The sequence below is a fragment of the Staurois parvus genome, unplaced genomic scaffold (genome assembly GCF_062004578.1).
Source record: "Staurois parvus isolate SC_StPar_1 unplaced genomic scaffold, SC_StPar_1.0 ptg000287l, whole genome shotgun sequence".
Classification (NCBI taxonomy): domain Eukaryota; kingdom Metazoa; phylum Chordata; class Amphibia; order Anura; family Ranidae; genus Staurois; species Staurois parvus.
The window spans coordinates 19,335,553-19,360,369 of NW_028318083.1; the positions used below are offsets into that span (position 1 = coordinate 19,335,553).

The following is a 24,817-nucleotide window of genomic DNA, read 5'->3' on the forward strand; positions in this document are numbered from 1 at the left end:
TTAGTCACCAGAGTCAGATAACATGTATGTATAATTAAGTTGTGACCCAATTTTTTTTCCTTTTGCGTTTCCGTATTTAGGTTCTCTGAGTGATGTTTACCTGCTAACGGAGTAGTCAGATTTTTTTGCCCTGTCATGTAGTTCCAACTGAGCAGTGATATAAATATAGAGATTTTGTGTTCTACTGTTAAAGCACTTGTACTATTATGAGAGCTTTTTCTCATTTTCTGACAACAATGCACAGAATCTATATGGATTCAAAATCAGCATCTTAAAGCGATGTCAATTTATCAAACAAAAACTAGATTCTTTTGACTGTAAATGCTTGTCTTAAAGTAGAACTCCAATTAAAAATGTAAAAAAGAAATAACCCCTGCAAATATTGCTGCAATTCAGGCCTTTAATTCAGAGCTGTCCTTCAAAGTACAAGGACAGCAAGAGTCTGATGCCAGGTCAAACTCGGGTACTTACACTGCTTGCCTGTAAACATAACTTTAATCATGTATTTATAAATACAGAGTCTACAGCAGGGGTAGCGAATTAAAATTCAAGGAGATCCAGTCACTAAAATTCTTTTCTGGCTGAAGTCCGAATAGGGTGTGCCCATCAGTGTGCCCCTTTACATTAGGTGTCGCCATCAGAGTGCAACTTTACATCATGTATTCCCCCCACATCATGTGTGCCCATCAGAGTGCTCCTTTACATTAGGTGTCGCCATCAGAGTGCAACTTTACATCATGTATTCCCACCACATCATGTGTGCCATCAGAGTGCTCCTTTACATCAGTTTTCCCCATCAGAGTGCCCCTTTACATCAGGTATCCCCATCACATTGCCACCTTACATCAGGTATTCCCGTCAGAGTGCCCTCTTACGCTCAAAGTACCCATTTTTATCATATTTCCCCATCAGAGTGCCCCTTTACATCATATTCCCCATCAGAGTGCCCCTTTCCATCACATGTGCCCATAAGAGTGTCCCTTTCCACAATATGTGCCCATTTGTGCCACCTTAACATAAAATGGGCCTGTCAGAGTGCCCCTTAACATAACACGTGCTCATCAGAGTGCCCCTTAATATAAAATGTGCCCATCAGAGTGCCCCTTAACATAAAATGTGCCCATCAGAGTGCCCCTTAACATAAAATGTGCCCATCAGAGTTCCCCTTAACATAAAATAAGCCTGTCAGAGTGCCCCTTAACATAAAATAAGCCTGTCAGAGTGCCTCTTAACATAAAATAAGGGGCATGCTAATGGGAACATTTATATTAAGGGGCACTCTGATGGGCACATTTATATTAAGAGGCACTCTGATGGATACATTTTATGTTAAGGGGCACTCTGATGGGCACATTCTATGTTGTTCCCATTAGAGTGACCCTTAACATAAAATGTGCCCATCAGAGTGCCCCTGTATGACTACACCCTACCTTGAGGGCAGACAGGAGCTGTGCCGGGATCCTTGCTGGACGTTTATGTACAGGCAGGGAGCAGGACCGGAGAGACAGTGAGCTGGAAGGGGTGGGGTGCACACGTGATGTCATGTTGCCGTAACAACCGCTCTGCTCAGCAGTGGATCTGTCATTCCGGGCTAGTGGTCTGGGTGGCAGCGCTGCTGGGACCGTTCGTGGACCACTGTCCGCCATTTAGAGACTGCTGGCCTAGAGTATAATGCTCCTTAGGTATAGAAAGATGGGAATCATTCAGAGCTATAGAGATAGAGAGTTAGAGGTTACATCTGTTGAATTCCTACATTTTTACCTCCTGAGACCACAGACATTAAAGTGATTCTTTGCACTCTCCAAGCATGTACGCATAGTGATATAATATGCCCAATCAGCTCTTTTCATTTTTGTGGGCTTCACCTTCTATACGATGTGTGCAAGGCAATATGGTAGTACCCCATGGAGGAATACCTGGGCCTCTATGGGTAGACTGGAGCAGAGCTTTTATTCACTGATTATGTACTAGTAAGTTAGTTACAAGATGAATAGTTCATATTTGGTAGTGGTTTCTGGAAACACTTGAAAACACACAATTGGCTATAAAATTGCAGACATTAGTGTGTCAAGCTAAGGGAACTAGAGCAAACTAGAGGGAGGACATTTTTTTATTCAGTGCCTATAATTTGGTTGAGTTATTAAATCTGGAGGGTTTAAAATATGGAGTAGCTCTGCATAGAAACCAATCAGCTTCAAGTTTTTTTTTGTCAAAACTTAATTGAGCAAGTTGATGTTAGAAGCCAATTGGCTACCATGCAGAGCTGCACCAGATTTTGCACTCTCCAGTTTTAGTAAATCAACCCCAATGTGTCTCCTTCTGTGGACTCCTCTTTAGGGCTTGCAGTGTAATTCTTGGCCTCCAACTTTCTCAGAATGTTGGGATGAAAATAAAGGGAATGCTGTAAAACAGTCATTGAATGGGTACATGTCCTAGACTATTCAACAGGAAACACCTCTCTTGGGACTTTTAAGGCACAAACCGTGCATGCATTATAAAGTCATAAAACAGACTATTGCACAAAATAAAATTACAATCACATAATATAGAATAAGGGGGTTTATATTTTTTACATCAATCATAATTCACATAAAGTACACACTCAAGAGAGCCAATATTGCATAGATGAATAGAAAGGCAACTGACGTATTTCGAGACAGGAATAGAATCTCTTCAGAGACGCCTAAATATAGGATATGGCAACCTGCAGTGAAAAATACATTCATGAATATACTAATCAAATAAGTAACACAATATACGCAGGTCAGCACTACTGTATATCCTGCATGCAAAATGGGGTACTGACACTTTTGTGAGGAGACTGATGTTTAAAACCAGAAAATTCTAGACTATGCAGTACCACCCAATACACAGTAAATCAGACCTTGCAGTAAAATGGAAGGTCCACACTTGTGGCTGCCTCCCACCCCCTGCTGTCAAATGATGCATTATGGAAATAAAAAAAAAAACTTTAGGAGAAAATCCTGTAAAATTCTTAGGGTCTATTTACACCAGTTGCTGTGTTGCATTTTACCTTGTCTTGCGGCAAGACTGTGCTGGAATAGCTACCCCAACGCAGTTCCATCACACCTGGTGTGAATGGACCCTTGCTGTACTCCCAGGATTTCAGGAGCCTCGCTTAGGTGAGGTGATATCAATGAATCATCTTCCAGGATCCTGAGAAAGTTGAGGAACCCAAATTCCATATGAACACACTCCTGTTAAGTACAATAGCACCCATTTGCAACAACTGGGATCCCTCCCAAGATCCCTCTGTGAGGCCCAGTGACGTCAGTGACATGAAGCAGGAGGCAATATTTTGAATGTATTTTCTCACAATGTATTTTTCTGTTTTTGTTCTATAATGTAGTGCTTTGTGAACATATGCGAACCTTGCATATTAGTGCAAAGTTTGCTTTAAGAAGTGTAAATGGTAACATTTAGCACTACAAGTGGAACTGAGAGAGCAGTAAATGTTGGGATACATTGTCCTACAGTGTATCTATAGATGAAAACTACATTATGTATGAATAATAAATCTGAATTTTGCATACCTTTGCTTCCCTTTTTCTATTATTTTATGTATGATTTAAACTTCTTTCTGGCCCATACCCCATCAAATGATACCTTTGCAGCCTAAAGGTTGAATGACACCATTGGAGGTTATTGTATGGTGGTTTGTAAAGCCATTGCACTAAGGACCTACAATTTTTTGTGAAACTCTAACTCTAAAGGCAGAATATTTTACAAACCAAATCAAAACTCCCCTCTATCACTTACCATAAGCAGGCAGTACAATTTTAAAATATCACAAACCTGCACAAAGATACTCCTGATCTTTCAGGAAGATGAAAAGATAGAATGAAATTGTATATGTAAAAGAGATTATTAAGGATTTTGTTCTTAACCTATGAACATGGCATAGAAATGACTGGTAGCCTACGTGTATTAAATTATAGTGGGAATCAGATTGTTCAGACTACAACATTATTATTATTTTCTACATCAGCAGAGTACAAAATCTGCAAAAATGACCCTTTTGAAGTCCACGCTAGCAAACATCTTAAACAAGAAACTCATAATGAGGTTTGCAGATGAATGCATATAGAGGAATTTATTTTGTGAAAGTGCTTTCAAATACTGGAAAAAATGTCTCTAGACATAATCAACGGATGAGAGGTTATTTAGTATTTTAAATTAAATAAATATGTGGCATACCATGCCTGTAACATAAAGCTGATTGCTCTTTAAGGATATGGAATTGTTGCATACTGAGAAAAGTTAAATTCAGTTCCTTGTGGCCCTGATCCAATTGTTAACTTAACCCAGTAATTCAGGGTTAGAATTCACATATTCTGGACAAAATGAAATAAGAAAGGCTTTCTTATTTTGTGATTTAGATTGGAAACATGCAGGGTTAACTGCTGCTATGCTAGTTTTATTTAGCAGGGCCTTTTTTTACATGTAATAATTAGCCCACCCTCTTCTCATATTCCATCTAACAGATTTTCTGGCTTCTTTCCATGTCCCTTGCTTCCGGACTTAGCAAAGCTGCAAAATATGATCAATGAGCTCTGAACTGCCACATCAGACTTAAGGCTTCCATACGTTATGTAGGCAGGCCTGTAGAAAAGGGTAATCATAAGTGGGGACAAAAACCCATTTCTGAGCAGAACTTGGGCACGGCAGGAAAAAGCAGAACAGCTAGGTTCTAGCTTTTTTCTTATCAGCACTTATCCTCTTTTCAGCACTGGTGTGACTCAGCCCACCTAAAGCCAAGGTAAAAATAGCCTGCTTCTGCTAGTCTACACTATCACCAAAATCCTGCTAATGGCCGCATTATACAGGCTAGTGGAAACCTTGGAAGAGTTACAGTATGTGGCTACAATGGCTGTAAAATATGGGTGCTGGTGGCTGCGTCAGGCTAAGTTCACTTAGGCTGTGGTCCCTACTGCCCCTCTGAAAAGCATTCCATGGTGGATCACTTTTCTGAGGTTGTTCGCAAGCATTCAGAAGGCAATACTGCCACCTCCTGAATGCATTTTTTTGTATTGCTTGTTTTTTTTTCATTCAAAAAGGGATTTTGCATTAAAATACTGCACTCTGTAATGGTGAGCCAATCGTTTGGCTCATGGTTGTATTGTGGTCCTATTGACTTGGATGAGTTTGACAAGTGGTGTCACCTGTCAAACTTGACATGCCGAGTTAAGATTGCTGCACCATGAACCTAAGCATCACAGCCTCAGCAATGTGTGATCAGTCTAAGTGGTGACTAGGTTTTATGGACGTGGGCAGTTGGGAATAGGTGGTGGGGATGCTGGGTGCGGTAAAAACACAGATCAGCTATGTATTGTATATTAACCTCCTCCTTGCTGCCTTTGTGAACAGGCTTTAGAGAGTTTGTTGACTGGCTATACAGGCGCATCTCAATAAATTAGAATATCATCAAAAAGTTAATTTATTTCAGTAATTCAATTCAAAAAGTAAAGATTATACATTATATACATTCATTACACATAGAGTGATATATTCCAAGCATTTATTTCTTTTAACTTTGATGATTATGGCTTACAGCTAGTGAAAACTCAAAATTCTGTATCTCAGAAAATTAGAATATTGTGAAAAAGTTCAATATTGTAGACTCATAGGGGTTGATTTACTAATGGCAAATATACTGTGCACTGCAAGTGCAATTGCTCCAGAGCTTAGAAAACGAAGTAAAGCTTCACTTTGCATAGAATATCCAATTACATCCAAGGAAAAGAAAAAAAACTGCATTTTTGCTTGCACATGATTGGGTGATAGAAATCAGCAGAGCTTCCCCACATTTCAGAGCTTCCCCTCTGATCTAGAGCAACTAAACTTGCAGTGCCCAGTATTTTTGCCTTTAGTAAATCAACCCCATGGTGTCACACTCTAATCAGCTAATTAACTCAAAACACCTGTAAAGGTTTCCTGAGCCTTTAAATGGTCTCTCAGTCTGGTTCACTAGGTTACACAATCATGGGGAAGACAGCAGACTTGACAGTTGTCCAGAAGACAGTCATTGACACCTCCTACAAGAAGGGTAAGTCACAAAAGGTCATTACTAAAGTAGAAAATTGAGTGGAAGGAAAAAGTGTGGTAGAAAAAGGTGCACAAGCAACAGGGATAACTGCAGCCTCAAAAGGATTCTGAAACAAAGTCCATTGAAGAATTTGGGGGAGATTCACAAGGAGTGGACTACGGCTGGTGTCAGTGCTTCAAGAACCACCACACACAGATGTATCCAGGACATGGGCTACAACTGTCGCATTCCTTGTGTCAAGCCACTCCTGAACCAGAGACAACGTCAGAAGTGTCTTACCTGGGCTAAGAAGAAAAAGGACTGGACTGTTGCTTAGTGGTCCAAAGACCTCTTTTCAGATGAAAGTAAATTTTGTGTTTCATTTGGAATTCAAGGTCCCAAAGTCTGGAGGAAGAATTGAGAGACACAGAATCCAAGCTGCATGAGGTCCAGTGTGAAGTCTCCACAGTCATTGAGGAGTTGGGGAGCCATGTCATCTGCTAGTGTTGGTCCACTGTGTTTTATCAAGTCCAAAGTCAGTGCAGCCCTCTACTAAGAAATTCTAGAGCACTTCATGCTTCCCTCTGATGACCAGTTTTATGGTGATGCTGATTTCATTTTCTAGCAGGACTTGGCACCTGCCCACACTGCCAAAAGTACCAAGATCTGGTTTAATTATCATGGTATCACTGTGCTTGATTGGCCAGCAAACTTGCCTGACCTAAACCCCATACAGAATTTGTGGGGTATTGTCAAGAGGAAGATGAGAGACACCAGACCTAACAAAGCAACCTGGGCTTCCATAACATCTCAGCAGTGCCACAGGCTGATTGCCTCTATGCCACGCTGCATTGATGCAGTAATTCATACAAAAGGAGCCCCGACCAAGTATTGAGTACATACTATACTGTACATGGACATAGTAAGCTAACATTTCTGTATTAAAAATCCTTTTTTTATTGGTCTTATTTAATATTCTAATTTTCTGAGATACTTAATTTTGGGTCTTCACTAGCTGTAAGCCATAATCATCAAAATTAAAAGAAAGAAATGCTTGAAATATATCACTCTGTGCGTAATGAATCTATTTAATATATGAGCTTCACTTTTTAAATTGAATTACTGAAATAGATTAACTTTTCGATGATATTCTATTGAAATGCACCTGTGTATAGATAGATAGATAGATAGATAGATAGATAGATAGATAGATAGTATATGTTAGGAGGCTGGCTGGGTGTGTGGTGTATGTAAAAAATATATAGTGTACATATATGTACATAAACATACACATTAATGAGGTGTGTGAGAAGGTTCTGTACTGGCGCCAATATGCACACATGTATGCCAGCAGGGGCAGACTGATAACTCATGTGGCCCCTGGGCAATAAGAGATCATGGGGCCCCTGTGTCCTCACCCACACTCAAACCACACCCAAAAAAGCCTATGAAAGGTACCAGGGGCTTCTCATGGGGCCCCCTACTGACCCTGGGCTCTCGGGCAGTGCCCGAGTGCCCAAATGGTCAGTCCGCCCCTGTATGCCAGTGTATATTTATCTCATATTTAGGAGAAAAGTCAGTTGATTGTTTTATATAAATTATTTTATTTATTTTTATGTGTTTCATTTTAGAATACAGAGTATCTTATTTTAGTAATCTGTCATTCTTGAAAGACATTACTAATGTTAGCTATGTTACATGCGACAGCAGGTAGTTAACAAGTCTGATGAGGTGTCTAGAAATAATGCTGCCTAAATAAAGGATTCCAAAAAACTAGCAGTGGCACCGATAGGTAGGAATATGTATCACATACAAACTAAAAGAACTCATTTGATTTGATATACATGTCTGCTGATCTAGCCATACATATAATGCCTGAAAGATAGCTGACCATATTAACTTATGTAGGTACTTAAACACATGAAGGAAATACTAATTGTCAGATTTTATGGTTGCAATAATGGGGTTTGCTGTAATAAATGTATAATTCAAGCTTGGGTGGCTTCTGAATGGAATCGATAATCTTGATGCATACGCAATAATTTTTTAGTGATGTTATGAAAAAAACATATATACCTACCCCAGAGTGTGTTTGGCACAGTCAATTTTTGCAGCTGTCCCAGTGACTAGCAATATAAAAAAAAAATCATTGCTCCCCCCCCAACAGGGGAGGAAAGGGGGGGGGGGAGCGAGTGTCCCCCCCCCCCTCCTGATCTATACCAAGTCACATGCCAGTTTTTTGACCATGGTTTGGGAGCAGGACTTGGTGACTTTCCTAATCACCTGATCCCTGTGATAGCTTCTGACTTCTGACTTTCTGTCACAGTGATTAGTTACTGTATATCCTGTCCATGTGTTTTTTTTCCTTCTTTTGAAATGAGAAAAAGATACATTGTAACTTTTCCTCCTTGCAAGAAGAGGAAAAAAGTAAACAAAGATTTGTGTGTGTAAAAAATAATAAAAACGAAAGACAAATTAGCTAGAAGAAGGTTTGAACTAGGTCAGTACCAGGGTTTGGAGCAATGGTTATGATCAGACTCAAAAGTCAAGTCAAAGGTCAGGGTCAGTGTATTTTAGGTATAATTAAACATTTTTTAATTTTTAACAATGTCAGTGTGTGTTTAGGTGGGAAAAAAAGCAAAATGTGCACTATTGTTTCTTGGCCCTGCTATGGTACAAACAACAAATAGCATACACTTATGTGGAATTGCTGTGATCACCAAAAGCAAGAGAATTTATTTTGGGCTATTCTTTGGTGGTAGGTTATGTTAATAGTAAGAAATATACAGTTAATTTAAAAACTATATTTTAACTATTTTATGCCAGTTTTCCTTTGATAATTAAAAAAACTGTAGATTCCATTACCATTTACCAAATGAAAGCCCAATTAGGACTGAAAAAAACAATATAATAAACTATATTATTCATCTGGATACACTAAGTAGTTGTGATGATATGTATAATTTTTCTAACACTGTGTATACAAAGGAGCATGGAGGAGCTCTTGTCCATAATGGGCATGGTATTGACAAAGCTCCAGATGATCCACATTGGCTCACAATTGATATGATCCAGAAATATTTAGACAGAATAAAGGTGAATAAAGCACCTGGACCGGATGGCATACACCCACGGGTCCTTAAAGAATTGAGCTGTGTCATTTCAAAGCTATTGTTTCTAATTTTTAGGGGCTCTTTAATGATTGGCATAGTACCACTGGACTGGCGTAAAGCCAATGTGGTGCCTATATTTAAAAAGGGGTCAAAATCTTTACCAAGTAATTATAGACCTGTTAGGTTAACTTCTATAGTTGGGAAAATTCTGGAGAGTTTAATAAAATACCACATAGATGAGCTCTTGCTGGAAAAAAATATTTTAAGCAACAGACAGCATGGATTCATGAAAGACAGAAGTTGCCAAACAAATCTGATTTCTTTTTATGAGGTGGTGAGCAAAACCTTGGACAGAGGGGTGGCGGTGGACGTGGTATACTTGGATTTTGCAAACGCATTTGACACAGTTCCCCACACATGGCTAATGTGTAAGGTAAAGTCTATGGTCTTGGAAAAACCTGTATGTAAATGGATAGAAAACTGGCTAAAAGATCATATTCAGAGAGTAGTGGTTAATGATTCATACTCTGAATGGTCTAGGGTTGTCAGTGGTGTACCCCAAGGTTTAGTGTTGGGAACCTTACTTTTTATTATATTTATAAACAGTATAGGGTCTGGGATTAAAAATACCATTTCAGTCTTTGCAGATGACACCAAGCTGTGCAGTGGAATAACGTCCTTACAGGATGTCTCCAACTTGCAAGCTGACCTTAATGCACTGTTTAATTGGGCAACTATGCGGCAAATGAGGTTTATTGTTGATAAATGAAAGGTTATGCACTTGGGGGGAGTACAACCGGGGGAATCACTGGTGGAGAAGGATCTGGGGGTTCTGGTAGATCACAAGCTTAATAATGGCATGCAATGCCAAGATGCAGTTCCTAAAGTGAGCAAAATCTTCTCTTGTATTAAAAAAGGTATATCCTCCAGAAAGAGAGATATCATGTTGCCCCTGTAAAAATCATTAGTAAGATCTCATCTGGAATATGCAGTTCAGTTTTGGGCACCAATTCACAAAAGAACATTGGGGAACTGGAGAAAGTACAGAGAAGGGAAACCAAGCTGATAACAAGCACGGAGGAGCTCAGCTATGAGGAAAGATTAGAGGAACTGAATGTATTGTCTCTTGAGAAGAGGAGATTAAGGGGGGATATGATCACCATATATAAATACATCAGTGGTTCATATAGTGAACTCGGTGTAGAGTTATTCACCCCGAGGTCATCACAGAGGACAAGGGGGCATGCTTTACGTCTGGAGGAAAATAGATTTAATCTCCAAACATGGAAAGGTTTTTTCATAGTAAGAGCTGTGAAAATGTGGAATAGACTCCCTCAAGAGTTGATTCTGGCCAGCTCAGTGGATTGCTTTAAAAAAGGCCTGGATTCTTTCTTAGATACACAGAATATAACTGGATCCTAGCATTTATAGGTAAAGTTGATCCAGGGAATGTCTGACTGCCTCTCAGGGGATCAGGAAGGAATTTTTTCCCCTGCAAGAGCAAATTGCTGTTTTTTTTGCCTTCCTCTGGATCAGCTGTGGGTATAGGATTATAACTTTTTTTTAATGGTTGAACTGGATGGACTTTTGTCTTTTTTTCAGCCAGACTAACTATGCAACTATGTAACTGTCAAAGTTGCAAAACTATGTTCAGGCATTAAGACTGGCACACACAGGATGAATATCGGCCGGTATTGCCCAGTTCAACAGGAAAAAGACAACATTTGGCCCCTGTGTACAGCAACCTGTCTGACAGAAGCTGGTCTATTGGCCAGCCTTTACCAAATAGGCATGATGGAAAACCAACATCCAATCAGCACTTGCAGTCAATGGCTGTGGGCGCTAATCAGAGTGTTCTCCACATGTGCTGCAGGTTCTGGGTGTGCGGCTTGTCAGAGCTGCTAATAGACTTGAGACAGGAACACACTGTAGGGAGCGGAGCTGGTATGGATGATAGCCAGACAGGCAGTCGAGTGGGAGGTGAGGCCAGGGTCAGACATAAGAGTGGTCACAGGAGTAGCCGAGGTCAGTAGTGGGCGAGCAGCGAGGTACAGAATCATCGCTGGGGTCAGAAACTGAAGTCAAGACAGAAGCAGAATCCAAGGCCAGGTCAGAGCCAAGCCAGGTCAGCAATAAGGGAAAACACCAGATGCAAGCAACACATGGGAACAGGTTAAAGACCAGTCAGCACCAGAGCAAAGGTAGTAGCATCCTTAAATAGATTGTCTGGAGCCAACAGACACTGTGGGCACATACCTGTACATGTGCACATTTATTTTCTCTTTCTTTCTTTCCTTCTTTCTTTCTTTCTTTCTTTCTTTCTTTCATAAATAACTGTGACATTAGGTAGTACAGCCACCTACAAATACAGGCAGAAGAGGGCAACAGATTCCTACACAGTCCTACTCCTTTTTTTTTGTACATGTAGTACTACCCCCTTAGGGGTCACTAGAGATTTGGGTCCCCCTATAGTCCTGCACAGCAAGGAAACACACCTATTTCTCTGACTTTCATTCCGCAGACAGTGAACAGCTTGGTTTTTATGTTTTATTAGGGGTATTGAACTTGGATGGGGTAGGAGATGTATGGGATGTTCAAGGGAACTGCAACTGAGGACAAACTCTTTAGCAACTATGTACAATTCCATAGAAGGGTTTCTCTTCTATGAGAGCTCTCCAGCCTCTCCTGGCATACCGCCTCAAACCTCAGATAGCCCTCTTCTATCGAGTTGTATGGAGGAATCCCTGGGCAAAAGGATCCAGTGTCTGCCACTTTAAGATGAAACAGCCCGGGTAAGGAGCTAATCAGGTTTCCCACCAGAGTGCTCTTTTCCCCCTAACTGGCCCAGGGAATGTACGATTACTCACTCAGTTTCTTTCCTGTGAAGTGGTATAGGTTTGTGGCTGCCCTCAGGCCTTCAGCTGGGCTGGTTCCTTTCTTGCTCCACAGGTGGCCCTTGCTCTTGGGGCCAGAGAGGCTGAGCAATCCTCCTGTCCAAGTCCTCCTCCCAGGCTCCTACATCTCAGCCTTCCTAACATCTTCCATCCAAACTCTCATGCCTCTGAGCAGGCTCTAACACATTAAGGGCTGTCCTGTCCCCATGCCAAGCCTCCTGCTTGGGAATTCGTCAGGATCCCCCATGAGTGCAAACCAGCTCCTCCTAACCACCACCCACTGAGTTCTAGAAACTTCTCTAAGTTTTCTAGATCAGGGGAAGTATCAGAGAGCAGATCTGCAGAGCCTCTCGGCGCTGACCCAAATTTGACCCCTCTGGCTATTTCTCCCGACTGCTATTTTATCTTTCTACTAAAAAAAATAAACAGCTAGTTCCCTTAGCTAAGTAGGAGGATGCTACGTACGTCTTTTCTGAGGTGCATATAAGGAATGAGAAAGGAAAAGTTTTATATTGTTTGCAAGTGTGAAGCTGATTTTTCTAGGGGATACACAAATGTACGTATATCACACAGTAAAATTGGATGGTAAACAGTTTCTTTGATTGATTTACAGTAGAACCAAAGAAAGTACATAGTGCTTTTGACTTGCTTGCCAATTTTCTTAAGTTTAGAGAGCTTTTCATATCCATGACTATCCAGAGTAAACCTGATCAGTCCAGACTGAAAAGTGCTTGTATGTGAGAAAAAGACAGCAGTTTTTTTCTAATAGTTCAAGAAATGATTTTTGGAAGAGTGGCACACTGTGTGATATCAGTTATCACCAAAAAATGAATGTGAGCATAGCACCACATGTATAAAGAACTGCACAACATTGTTTAGATGTGGGCTTGTACTCCTTTAAAGCCCCTGCTTTGATTTGCAGCACCATCAAATGAGCAGCCAGTAAGGTTAACAACATTCAAGAAAAATAGTTTGAACTGCCCTTTTTGGAAGACCAAACAGGCTTTCTCCAGTTGAAGCCTGTTCTGCAATTTAAAATATCACATAATTATGTTGCAATGCTCTTGTACTGCAACTTCTGATTTCCTGTCCATTTCCACACCGAATTTAACAGTTTCTCTATCATCCTGGCTTATTTGTTGTTTTTCCATGCTTACCATGATGATGATCAAGTGATTGACTAACGTTTTGCTTAATAATGTTACCAAGCCACCTCTCCTTTGCTATTAGAGTGATGTGCCTTTCCTGTACTACTCAGGGACCTAACTTCTTCTAGACGCTTGTGGAGACTCATATCATATTTGCTTAGAAGCAAAATAAGAATATATTAGGGTTTACTTTGCGGTTGCCTTAAGTATGAGCAGCTTCATAATTCCCTCTGTAAGCAAGGTCTAGTTTGGCAATGCATAGAATATATATTAACTGTCTCATGGCTCTGATGTACTTTCTCCTTATGCTTCTTTTGCGGGTTATCATTAGTTAGCGTTTCACTATGTTTTTTTTATCATTGCTCACAGTTAGATTACAGTTAAATTAGCAAAACTTCCTGCATTGAACTGTGATGTAGTTTCCCCCTCAGTGCCTGCTTTGGACTTTGTTCACTGCACCGTGTATCCCTCTACTCCAGATCCTACTTTAGTAGCTCCTTCAACCTTCTAACCATTTCCTTCCCCAACTGAACTGCACCCTCCACAATCAGTACTCGACCAGTAAGCAAGCTCCTGAAATAATTTTTTTAGGATGCTCTATATTCCTCTAACTTTGTTATTTGAAACAATATATACCATGACAGCTAGGTCACCCAACAATTTGTCTATCTTATCCGCAATATGTAGAATCTGAACACCCAGGAAATAATATACTATTTGGCAATCACGATCTTTGTGACAGATTACCCTTTCTACCCTTCCAATAACAAATTACTCTACCACCAGTATCTGTCCATGTTTGCTTAAACACTTACTCCATACAAGTTCAGTCAGTCCCTTGGCAGCTAGGAGCTATTCTGCTCTAGCATTGCTACTTTTGAAGTTATATTCCCCAATATCATGTAACTAGGCATATTTATTGGGTTGTATCAACTGAAGACTGGCATCTTTAACAGCTTTCCCTCTGCCCTATCTTCTAACAGTAACTCAGCTACCAACCCCTGGCTCATATGAATCCATATCTCCACCCACCTCTATACTTGTCCCAGCCAGCACCTGATGGATAAGGCTCAGACTCCTTTCCAGGTTGCTAATGTTCCCCAGTGTTGCCAGCTGATTCTTTAGATTCAAAATCTAGGCTTCTAAATGAAAAACCTGCTCACGTCTTACACAGCAGTATTCATCCTTTCAATATAACAGAAATGGTGTATCGCTACATAAATAGAATACAAAATATATAAACCGTAAATAGTGACTGAAAAGTGAATAACACACACGAGGTCCTATATAAGGACTAAAAATTGTGACCTAAAAACAGTGATAACTAATAGGAATATTAATATATAAATGTTAGCCCGATCCCTACAGGGATACAACCACAAATACCATTACCCCTGATTCCCAAATAATGGGGCACAGATTTAAAATTAAATATACCGCATAAATATATATGTGAATCCCTAGTGAGGGATGAAAAACACTCAGTGCACAAAATAGTAAAAACACTCTAATTACAAACAAATAAGTATAATACTATCTGTGAAAAAATTGCAACAAAGTCCAATAGTGAAAAAAATCCAATATGTGAAAAACCCAATCACGGTGCTTCACTGCTTCTGGTCATGCAACATATACAGTGTGGATGCACAGCACACTGATAAGTGATCCTTATATGGCTGCAATGGCCACTCACCTCTGCTCGGCGACCCCAAAGGGCCACAGAGCCTTTGGACTTTGTTTCAATTTTTTCACGCATAGTATTATACTTATTTGTTTGTAATTAGAGTGTCAGTAGGTTTTTATTTTTATTTATTTTTTAAAATTTTTTAATTTATAAATTTTTTACATTTTTTGGAAGAAAGAAAGGAGGGATAGAAAGGGAAAGAACAAAAAATGAGGGAAAGAAAAAGAAAGGAGGGAAAGAAAAAGAAAGAAGGGAAAGGGAAAGAACGGAGATAAAGAAAGAGAAAGGAGGGAAAGAAAGGAGAAAAAGAAAATAGAGAAAAAAAGAGAAAATAGGGACAGAAAAAGAGAGGAAGGAAAGAGAAAGAAAGGAGGGAAAGAAAGAAAGAGGAAAAAAAAAAAAGAAAAGGAAAAGAGAGTAAGAAAGAAAGAAGAAGGGGGAGAGAAGACACAAGGCTGGCTGGAATTAGTGTGGGCAGGGCAGACATAGGAGGAGAGGTCTGGAGGAGGAGGGGCAGCTTTCTCTCTCCTCTCCCATCTGTGGTGGGTGGGGGACTTCAGTGTTCCGGGGGATGAGGGGGGGCTGGCCGCAGGGAGGCATACAGAAGCCCAGGTCAGGCAGCCTGCAGGAGATGGATAGGGGAGGCAGCCGGGCGGAACATAGAGGAACTGAGAGATGCACGGTCCTCTATGTGCTGTCCGGCTGCCTCTCCTGTCCAGGTGGCCCTGGCCTACCAGGTGAATGCCCGGTGTGCCCTATGGCCAGTCCGGGCCTGGTGGTAACCCATAAGAAGCTGCTTCCTATGGAGTAGCTCCTGAGCTACCTGTGTCCATAGACAAAGACAGCTCAGCTTGGCCCTGCTCCCTGCTCCTTCATCTTAGGATTTGACTGACAGACACTTTTCTGCATGTCCATTCACACACAGAGCCACGGCTCAGCCCCACCCCCTTCCTCTAGCTGCTGCCTCAGCTAATCAGGAGTGAGAGTCCCCGGAGAACAAAGGCTCTCATGGACATCCCTGGATCAAAAAGGGGCTCAGGTAAATGTTAGGCCGGCTGCTACACACAGAAGGTGAAAAACCTTGAGACTTTAGAACCACTTTAAGGTAAAAAATGTTTAGGCTTTAGAACTACTTTAAGTTTATGATCTACCAGAACTCCCAGATCCTTCTCCACCATTGACTTCCCCAGCTGTTCTCTTTCTAGTATGTAAAATGCATGCATGCTTTTAGCCTCCAAGTGCAGAAATGTACATTTTTCAACATTAAATCTCATTTGCCACAGTTACCCAGCAAACAGTGCATTAAGGTCGGCTTTTAAGTTGGAGACATCCTGTAAGAGCATTATTCCACTACATAGCTTGTTGTCATTTGAAAACACAGAAATTGTACTTTTGATCCCAAACTCTATATCATTTATAACTACCATTTGCGAATACAGTATGTTAAAATGTAAGGATCCCAACACTGAATTGGGGTACACCATTAATAACCTTAGACCATTCACAGTATGAATTATCAATAACTACTCCCTGAATAAGATCTTTTAGCCAGTTTTCTTTCCATTTACAAACTAAGCCTTTATGCAGGCCATAGACGGGGAGAAAAACAGCTGAAAATTTGTCCAAAAAAATAATCGGCCGATTTTCCGATCGTTAGTGGCTGAATTGGTCGGCCGGTTTTCTTTATTTTGACACATTTTTTTAATCGTTCATGTCGGGAAAAAAAACGGCCGATTTTGCCCATCGGCCGATTTTCACGGCAATGATGGGCAAATCAGACAATCTTTTTCCCGATTATAAAAATGTGCATGAGCCGTGACCAAAGAAAAAGAACATCTGTATCTATTTGTATCCATACAAATAGATACAATGTTTGCAACCGCAATACTTAGAAATGTCAAATCTATTAGCGGTGTCCCTGCAGAGAGTTCTGCTATGATATTTGACATTTAAAAGTATAAGGGTTGCAACATTGTATCTATTTGTATCCGAATAGAAACATCTGTATCCGAAATGGATACAAATAGACACAATGTTACAACTTTTTCTCATTATTATTCATATTCTATTTCTTCTTCTTTTAAATGTCAAATACAGCAGAGCTCTCTGCAGAGACACCGCTATTATATTAATTGCCGGCCGTAGACGGGACGAAAATCAGCCGACTTTTTTTTACCAATGGTGGTAACGTCGGCTGATTGAACGACCGATTTTTCGTTTTTCTAAAAAAAAAACAGCCAGTTTTCTCCCCGTCTATGGCCTGCATTAGGCTTTAATTTACTCATTAGCCATGTGTGGGAAACTGTCAAATGCTTTTGCAAAGTCCAAGTATACTACACTCACCAGTCACTTTATTAGGTACACCTGTTTAATTGCTTAGTAACACAAATTGCTAATCAGCCAATCACATGGCAGCAGCTCAATGCATTAAGTATCTAGACATGGTGAAGATAACTTGCTGAAGTTCAACATCAGAATGGGGAAGAAATGGGATTTATGTGATTTTGAACATGGCAGGGTTGTTCGTGCCAGACGGTCTGGTCTGAGTATTTGACAAACCGCTGATCTACTGGGATTTTAACACACAACCAACCCTAGGGTTTACAGAGAATGGTCCAAAAAAGAGAAAATATCCAGTGAGCGGCAGTTGTGTGAATGAAAATGTCTTGCTGATGTCAGAGGAGAATGGGCAGACTGGTTCAAGATATAGAAAGTCAACAGTAAGTCAAATGACCACTCATTACAACTTGGCCTTTTTCCACTTCCGAGATCAGGCAAAATTGGGTACTTTCAGTTTGATGTGGTCATAGAATGTAAAACATAACATACTAATATTTGAAATGCCTATGCAAAATATAAGTGCAGTAGTAGTATCAATAGAGCAGTTCTGCTGGGCTGGCTTATGGACGGAGCTTACTGTGTCCATGAGGTACCCCAGAGAGAACACTCATTAGTGTCCCTAAAGGCTGTTATCACAAGGCTGGTCCCCAAATGTTATTTAACACAAGGCTGGTGTTAAGGCAGCACTCCAATTTAAAAGTGATGCTCCTCCACACAAACATAATTAACTCTTTGTAATCCATGGCCCAACTTCTGTACTCTTTACACTGTTCACTACAGACATCAGTTCCTCATTAGACTTCATAACTCTTCTTTCACTTTAGTTGTGCAGCATTTCTGAGCCGGTACTGCTGAGCTGAAAACTGGGAAGCTTGACTCTTATACATAGCCTGTGCTTATTCTTCTCCCTCCATCTTCTGTGACTTCCAGTCTGGGTCCCTAGGATCCACCGTGATGCCAGGGCCTTCCATCACCTTTGCTAATGTAACCCCACAAGGTGGGGCTAGTGTAAGGTAAATTTATTTTAGGCTCATGGTAGTGAGTGAGCCTGAATTACTGTGGGTTCAGCGTGAAGTAAGGCTGGGTGACTCAACAGGTGGGGACTCTATCACCTCCACCTGGTTCTGGAGGTCCATGGAAACTTCCAGAAGCCAATGAGTTGGTAGGGTGCATACCTCAATCTGCATATTCATGGCAGTCTGACCAATCCCAGGCTAAGAGGCCCTGATAGTGTGGTAGAATAACCCAAAAATATGAGAGTGCCATGCTAACAGGGGAGATGGATTGCTGAGAGGTGTTTAGGTGGAAGGTGGGAGGGAGCCCCAGAGGAGCTGGGTTCTGCTTTCAGGCTGGAGGCTGGAAGCAGAAGAGAAGCCGAAAGAGGGAGCTCCATTGCCTTGCAGTCCATGGGGGAAGGACAGCCTGCAAACCTTGGAGAGGAACCAGGCCAGCTGGAGGGCATGAAAGCAGTTCGAGCCATAGCTCCAGGACAAGGACAGTGTGAGTACCTCTACCCCTCAATGGCCAAGAAGGGAGAAGTCTGTGGGATGCAAGTTCTGGCAAGTCTTCAGGGGACAGTTCATAGCTTACCCAACTCCTTGTCCTAGGATCAGATACCACAGTCAGTTCTTCCTTTAAGGGGGCAAGACCTGGAACCAAGCCTCCAGCCTTCCTACTAACTGCGGCACCCCTAAGAGATGGTTCTCTCCCTTTTTATCTGATTGCTGCAGCAGAGGGAAGTGATTCCCCAAAAAGCCCAGGAAAACCTGCCCAGCAGAAATAATCCTTGCCTCTATAGCAGTACCACCTCAGCAAGGCACACACAACAAATACAGTGCCACATGGTTACTCTAATTCTAGCCACATACATCAACTAGAAAACAGTAGAACATTTTTAACCACCAAAAAACATTTAACATCCACCTGTTTACAGAATGGAGGACATTACTGTGTTACATTATAGTTGATGTCTGTTTCCCTGGGGATGGACTCAGGATTGTTTCTGCTGCAAATTCTGAGGTTTTCAAATTATATGATTCCCACTAAAGTTTTAGACCGTTCATATTTTTAATACCTTGCAAAAGAAGAAGAAAAAAAGAAGAAGAAGAAAAAAAGGAGAAACTGTAACTACCACCAAGAAAGCAAGCATTGCAGCTACCTCCTTATGAAAATGACGTAGTATGTCACATACATTGCATGGTACATTATGCTGATCCTTGAGCTCTATATATTTACAAAAAGATAATTTTAGTCATGGGAACTTGCAGCTTTGCACAATTTAGTTTAATGTATTTGCAGCTAGCAGCTGGAGCTCTATGCTTCTTGTCACATGCTATACAGACTTCCATTTATGTCTGTAATTGTAAATTACATATTCAGCTAACAGGTGGAGTTCTCAGCTCATTTTCACGTGAACATGTGTTTAACTAGTGCTTCTGTGGCTGAAAAAAATGGCTGAAAAAAAGGCATTTCTAAAAAAGTGCTATATGGAGTGAGTGGCCCCCAATTTTATGATCTAATTATCAAACAGTTCAAATATCTAGTTAATTTTGTCATCAAATTAGTTAGATTAGGCTTTATTATTTATTTACTGTTTATTGTAACTGTAATGTTTACCAGAATTTTGTAACGTGCTGTGCAAACTGTTGGCACTATATAAATCCAGTATAATAATAATAATAGTAATAATAATAAAACTTCTTAAAAAAATATGTAAACTGCCAGTGCCATTTGTTTATTTCTGGATACCCCAATCTTGCTGTCCCCAGAAATCCCCTTCTCAGTGGTGAATGACTCCAAAATAAATGACACCAGGAATTTATTTTTTATTTTTAACCAGTCAGTTATTGGAATTACTTTGAGCTTTTCAATAACTAAATACCCCAAACCCAAGCATTATCAGTCCAGAAGTTATACCATGCTTACAGTAGTGAATATAGTTTTATTCTTTTTTATTTCAGTCAGTTATTGAGATTACTATAGGCCTTTCTGGTTCAATTACCAAAGAAGATGATCGCAAAACTCCCACAAATCCCAGCATTACCAATCCAGAAGTGAGTGACTGACCAACAAATAAATTATAACATTCTTATTTTGCTCTGGGATAATGTTTGTAAATTTTTAGTTAGTTGATTATTGATACTATTATTATCATATTACTTTAGGCTTTGATGCTTTACATACGAGAGAAGATCGCTGCTTGATGACATGCCACAAAAAGTCAGCCAGCTTAGCAGCATGGTCTCCAGCAATTCCCAGGGTGTGCCTCTGCAGGATGGTTTTTATTCTGGTGATGGAGCGTCTTAAAGGAAGGAGGAGATCAGGTGGTCCTATTCAGGGACATTTGGGACATTGGTCCTTACTCCTAGGAAGTTATGTTTCTGCCTAGCAATGCAAGATGCAGACACAAGAGAAGAGGGATGGTGTGTTGGAGCAGGCATCAACCATCATTTAGGTTACACAACACGTGCTGAAGTTGCTCATTGATGGAAATGATGTGCCACCGGAAGATATTTTGGCTGGCCAGTCCAGGCCTGCTGTTAAGCCTGCTCTGGGATATTACAAAACAAAGCTTCTGATTTGTCTATGGTTACTTTTAAAGAAGATATTTGGCAAACGTTATCAATAGAGGAGGTAATGAAATGTTCAAAGTATAATATCTGCAAATGGGCTATTTCTTGTTTGTTCCACAATAAAAATTTGGTTTCAACCCAACTTTACTCTTCTATTCATTTCCATGGAGCTTTTTGTTGCAACTGTGAACTGGAACACATGCACTGGGAGGGAAACTGAATGTGAACACTGTTTGGTTCAGAAGAAAGCTGGGCAGCGTTGTGGGGGTCCACACTTTATCTGATTTTTGGAATACTAGCTAAGGTAAGTGTGCATGTGTATGTTGGGGGGAGGGTGGAATTACTGTTTTTTTGTTTTTTGTTTTTTTATACAAAGGTACACCTGTACTTTAAAGTGGATGTGAACTTCAGCCATGAAATGTGAACAAAGTATATCCCTCTATAGTGTATCTCAATTATTAGCATTAGGGGCCTTTTCTGTCTGCTGCTGGATGTTCCTCTGCTATCAGCATAAGTCACTTATGACATGTTTTCCTGACACCAAGAGAAAAATGGTGACGGGGAGGGAGCTCCAATAGATTGACAGCCTCATCTCTGTTCCTGTGAGCTGTGTGGAGGGGAGTGTCTCTTCCCTCCAATCAACTCTCAGAGCTCTCCTCACTAAGCTATGCAGAGTGTAATTTCAGCCCTTTCTCTCTCCCCCCTTTTTTTGAACTCTCAGACAAGCTTTATAAATTTTGCATTTTGAAGAGATGTAAAATAGAGAAGACAGCTGATAAACAGGTACAACCTATGTAGGAGTATTTGTTTCAACTCTGTTTATCGCCTAAGGGCAATCAATTTACTGAGTATATGTGAGGGTTTACAATCAATTTAAAATTGTAACAGAGCCTGGAACAGTTTTTAAAGGCAATAGTGAGCATTGTAATCTGCCTCAAAACTTCAATCTATCCCAGCCAGTTACTATTTCCCTTCAAAACAATTTACTATTTCCCATTAAATCTACCCTCCATAGCCAAACTTGCATTTTCACCCAATGCAAATTTGATGCATATGTAGCTCCCTGTCCTAGTTAGGCTACAATTAGTTTTCGGCTCTGTTGTACTCAGTGGAGTAGTGATCTGTTTCCTAGGTCTGGTTGAGTTTCCCTAAGCTTGGTGGTTGATTACTCCTGTGTACCTTTGGAAGAAGCTTCCAGAGAATAGGGACCTTTTGCCCTCTTTGCTGTGTACAGGTGCCTCCCAGCTCTACAATACATACACCTGCTCAGGATGCCACATTGTGAAGGAGACACCACATTGCAGTCTCCCATTCCACCAGTCCGGCTAAACCCCAGGTGTGCATAATTAACTCTTCAGTACCATATGGCTAGGTTCCAAAGGGTCTCCATCACACAGGTCTTGTCCTGGTTGCTGGAGCACCAAATTCTCAGGAGGTAGGCTCTGAACCACTCCCTTTACTATTCTTGAGACCCATCACCCTTACCAGTACCACTCTCCTGTCTGTCATGTCATCCTACTCTTGTGCTTGTTGCCCCTAGTAACAGCTAGTCACCACTTCAACCCTCACAGCCTTGTTCTTCGGTACACCATTACCACCTTGCATCCCTTTAAGTAACTTCAGACCAGGCATGACAGAGCTTTAAACATTTTACTTGAATAATGCGGCATGATGAGAATCACAAGATAACAGTTCAACACGAAGTGCAGTCTTTTCCTAACATCCCTAACTGCAGGCTTGTGTACTGCCCTGGCATACCTGCTTAGGAAAGAGTCCATGGCTTACATCATCTGGGAGGAGTGCAAGTCTCAGCAATTCCCCTGTAAGTAGAAGGCTCTAGGACACAGGTTTGTAGCAGCTTTGCTGGAAACAGGAGCAGAAGCACTCTCTCACATCTTGCTGGCTGTTTGTGTCTTTCCTTCCCAGGCAGCAGGCTGTGTGTTGTTGGACCACAAGGCTCAGCAGCCCCAGGTATGTTGGCAGGCTCCTCAGGCATGCAATCTTCAGTGAGGACAGTCAGTATAAGAAAGTAGGCTGAGGCTGAGGCAGAGAGGGACAGAGCTTGAGGACCAGGTTACATCACAGCTGCCATCCTTCCCTCTTTCCACATGGCTGAGACTTGTCTGGGCAAAGCTCCCTCCTGCTTTTATATACACAGTTTCTATGATCTACTTGTTCACTTACATCTGTGTGCTGTCTGGCAGGAAGCAGTGAGCATGCCCTGCTGTCACCCGATCTCCAAGGCTCCCAGCACAGCTCCTTGCTTGAGGACCACTGCTCTGCTGCTCCCAGGACTCCCTCGACTCTTCCCACTCTCTCTTGGGCTATCACTCTATTTCCCAGTCCAGCCACCCAATTTCACTACTTCTGAGCTGGTTCTGCCCCACTAAACTGGCAGTGCTCTCCATTTCCCTTTTGCCAGGAGCTAAGGACCTGTGTATGTCTCTCCCTCATCTCTACCCTCCAGACCTGCTGCTACATCTCCTGGCACAGGGGTCCCTGCACTGTGATCTTCCAGACTCCTTTCACTCCCTCCAGGAATAAAGGCTAAGGCATAGGCTATAGATGATACAATGATACAAATTTTTTTGATGGGGGAATCTCTCCCATGGAGCCATTGTGTTCTCCTGTTCTTCTAGTGGGATGGGGGGGGTTGCACAGGGAGCCGTGAGAACAACACAGTGATTATTGCTAGCAGCTAAGCTGCTGATAATAATGAATTCCTAAAAAGGCAACATGCTGGTTGTACCCAAGTCGATCGATGGATTGACTTGGGTACAATCAGCCTGCCCATTCATGGATCGAATCATCTATGGCTGGCAATGACCCCTGTCCTCTGCCCTGCCAGCAGTGACCCTTGTCTTCTGCCAGCAGTGACCCCTGTCCTTTCCTCTGTCCTACTGATCCCTGTCCTCTGCCTTGCTGACCTCAGTCTTCAGCTCAGCTGACCACTATCCACAGCTCTGCTGACCCCTGTCCTATGCTCTGCTAACCTCTGAACACTGCCCTGATGTCTTCCATCCTGCTGATCCCTGTCCTTTACTCTGCTGACCCCCTGTACACTGCCATACCAATTCCTGTACACTCCCCTGCAGACCTCCAATCCTTTGCCCTGCTGACACCTGTCCTCTGCCCTGCTGACCCTTTACCCTGCCCTGCAAACTAATAGCCTCTGTACACTGTTGTACAAACTGCTAAGCTTATCAGCTGCCCTGCTGACCCTGTACACAGCCCCAAGACTGAGCTTGTGTGTGTCAGTGTGGTTGGAACTGGTGTTGGGCCTGGCAATCTTTAGACTAGTCAGGGGGACCTGGGTCACATCCAGGGGTAAGCTCTATACACGATTTATTAGGAAGATCTTTCTGAACCACATACGTATACATGGTCAGCAGCTATCATAAGAACAGTTTTTAATACTGCAAGAGCTGCTCTTCTGTTTTTCTTCTTTGAATGTGTATTTTACTTGAGTTCAATCCATCTTCTCCCTTGAGAACTCATTTTTTGTAGTTCAGTTTAGCTGTAAAATGCATCTGTAATTATAGTCCCATCTTGAACTATGCGATGAAGAATGACAGACCATCCCAGATGACCTCGGGTCAGAAAGAGTTCATGGAAATCATTACACTTCAAAACTGGAAATAATGGTTTCCAAAGTTCCTAATGATGTTCTCTGAAGCAAAGACATTATGTGTACTTTCCTATCAAACAGTTTTTTTGTTATTTTTGGAAAGTATGTCAGACAAAAGTATGCATTGCTACCATGTGTCTCAGATATCATAACTGTAATATCTGTATCGCTGGTGGATGGTATGACTGATACACATTAAGGGAACCTCTCAGGAAAGAAACATGGTCTAAGGCCTCGGTTACACTGTTGTTTGGGGTGCCGGTTGTTTACCGCCCCCCAAATCACTAGCCCCTTACTTTGTAAAGACAGTGAAGAGGGGAGTACATGATACCTTGCATAGTGGTGCAGCAACAATTATCCCTGCTGGCCCTGAGCATCATCCATTCAAATGA

General features: G+C 41.4%; 1 long non-coding RNA gene across 1 annotated transcript in view; it reads left to right on the forward strand.

The window, feature by feature from the left end:
* The window catches only part of LOC149458420 (uncharacterized), a 55,358-nt gene extending 34,419 nt beyond the window's left edge, over positions 1 to 20,939 (forward strand). Inside the window, exon 2 of the long non-coding RNA XR_016313431.1 lies at positions 20,390 to 20,939. This is a non-coding gene — a long non-coding RNA (uncharacterized LOC149458420). The remainder of the gene's footprint in view (positions 1 to 20,389) is intronic.
* The last annotated feature ends 3,878 nt before the right edge of the window (positions 20,940 to 24,817 follow it).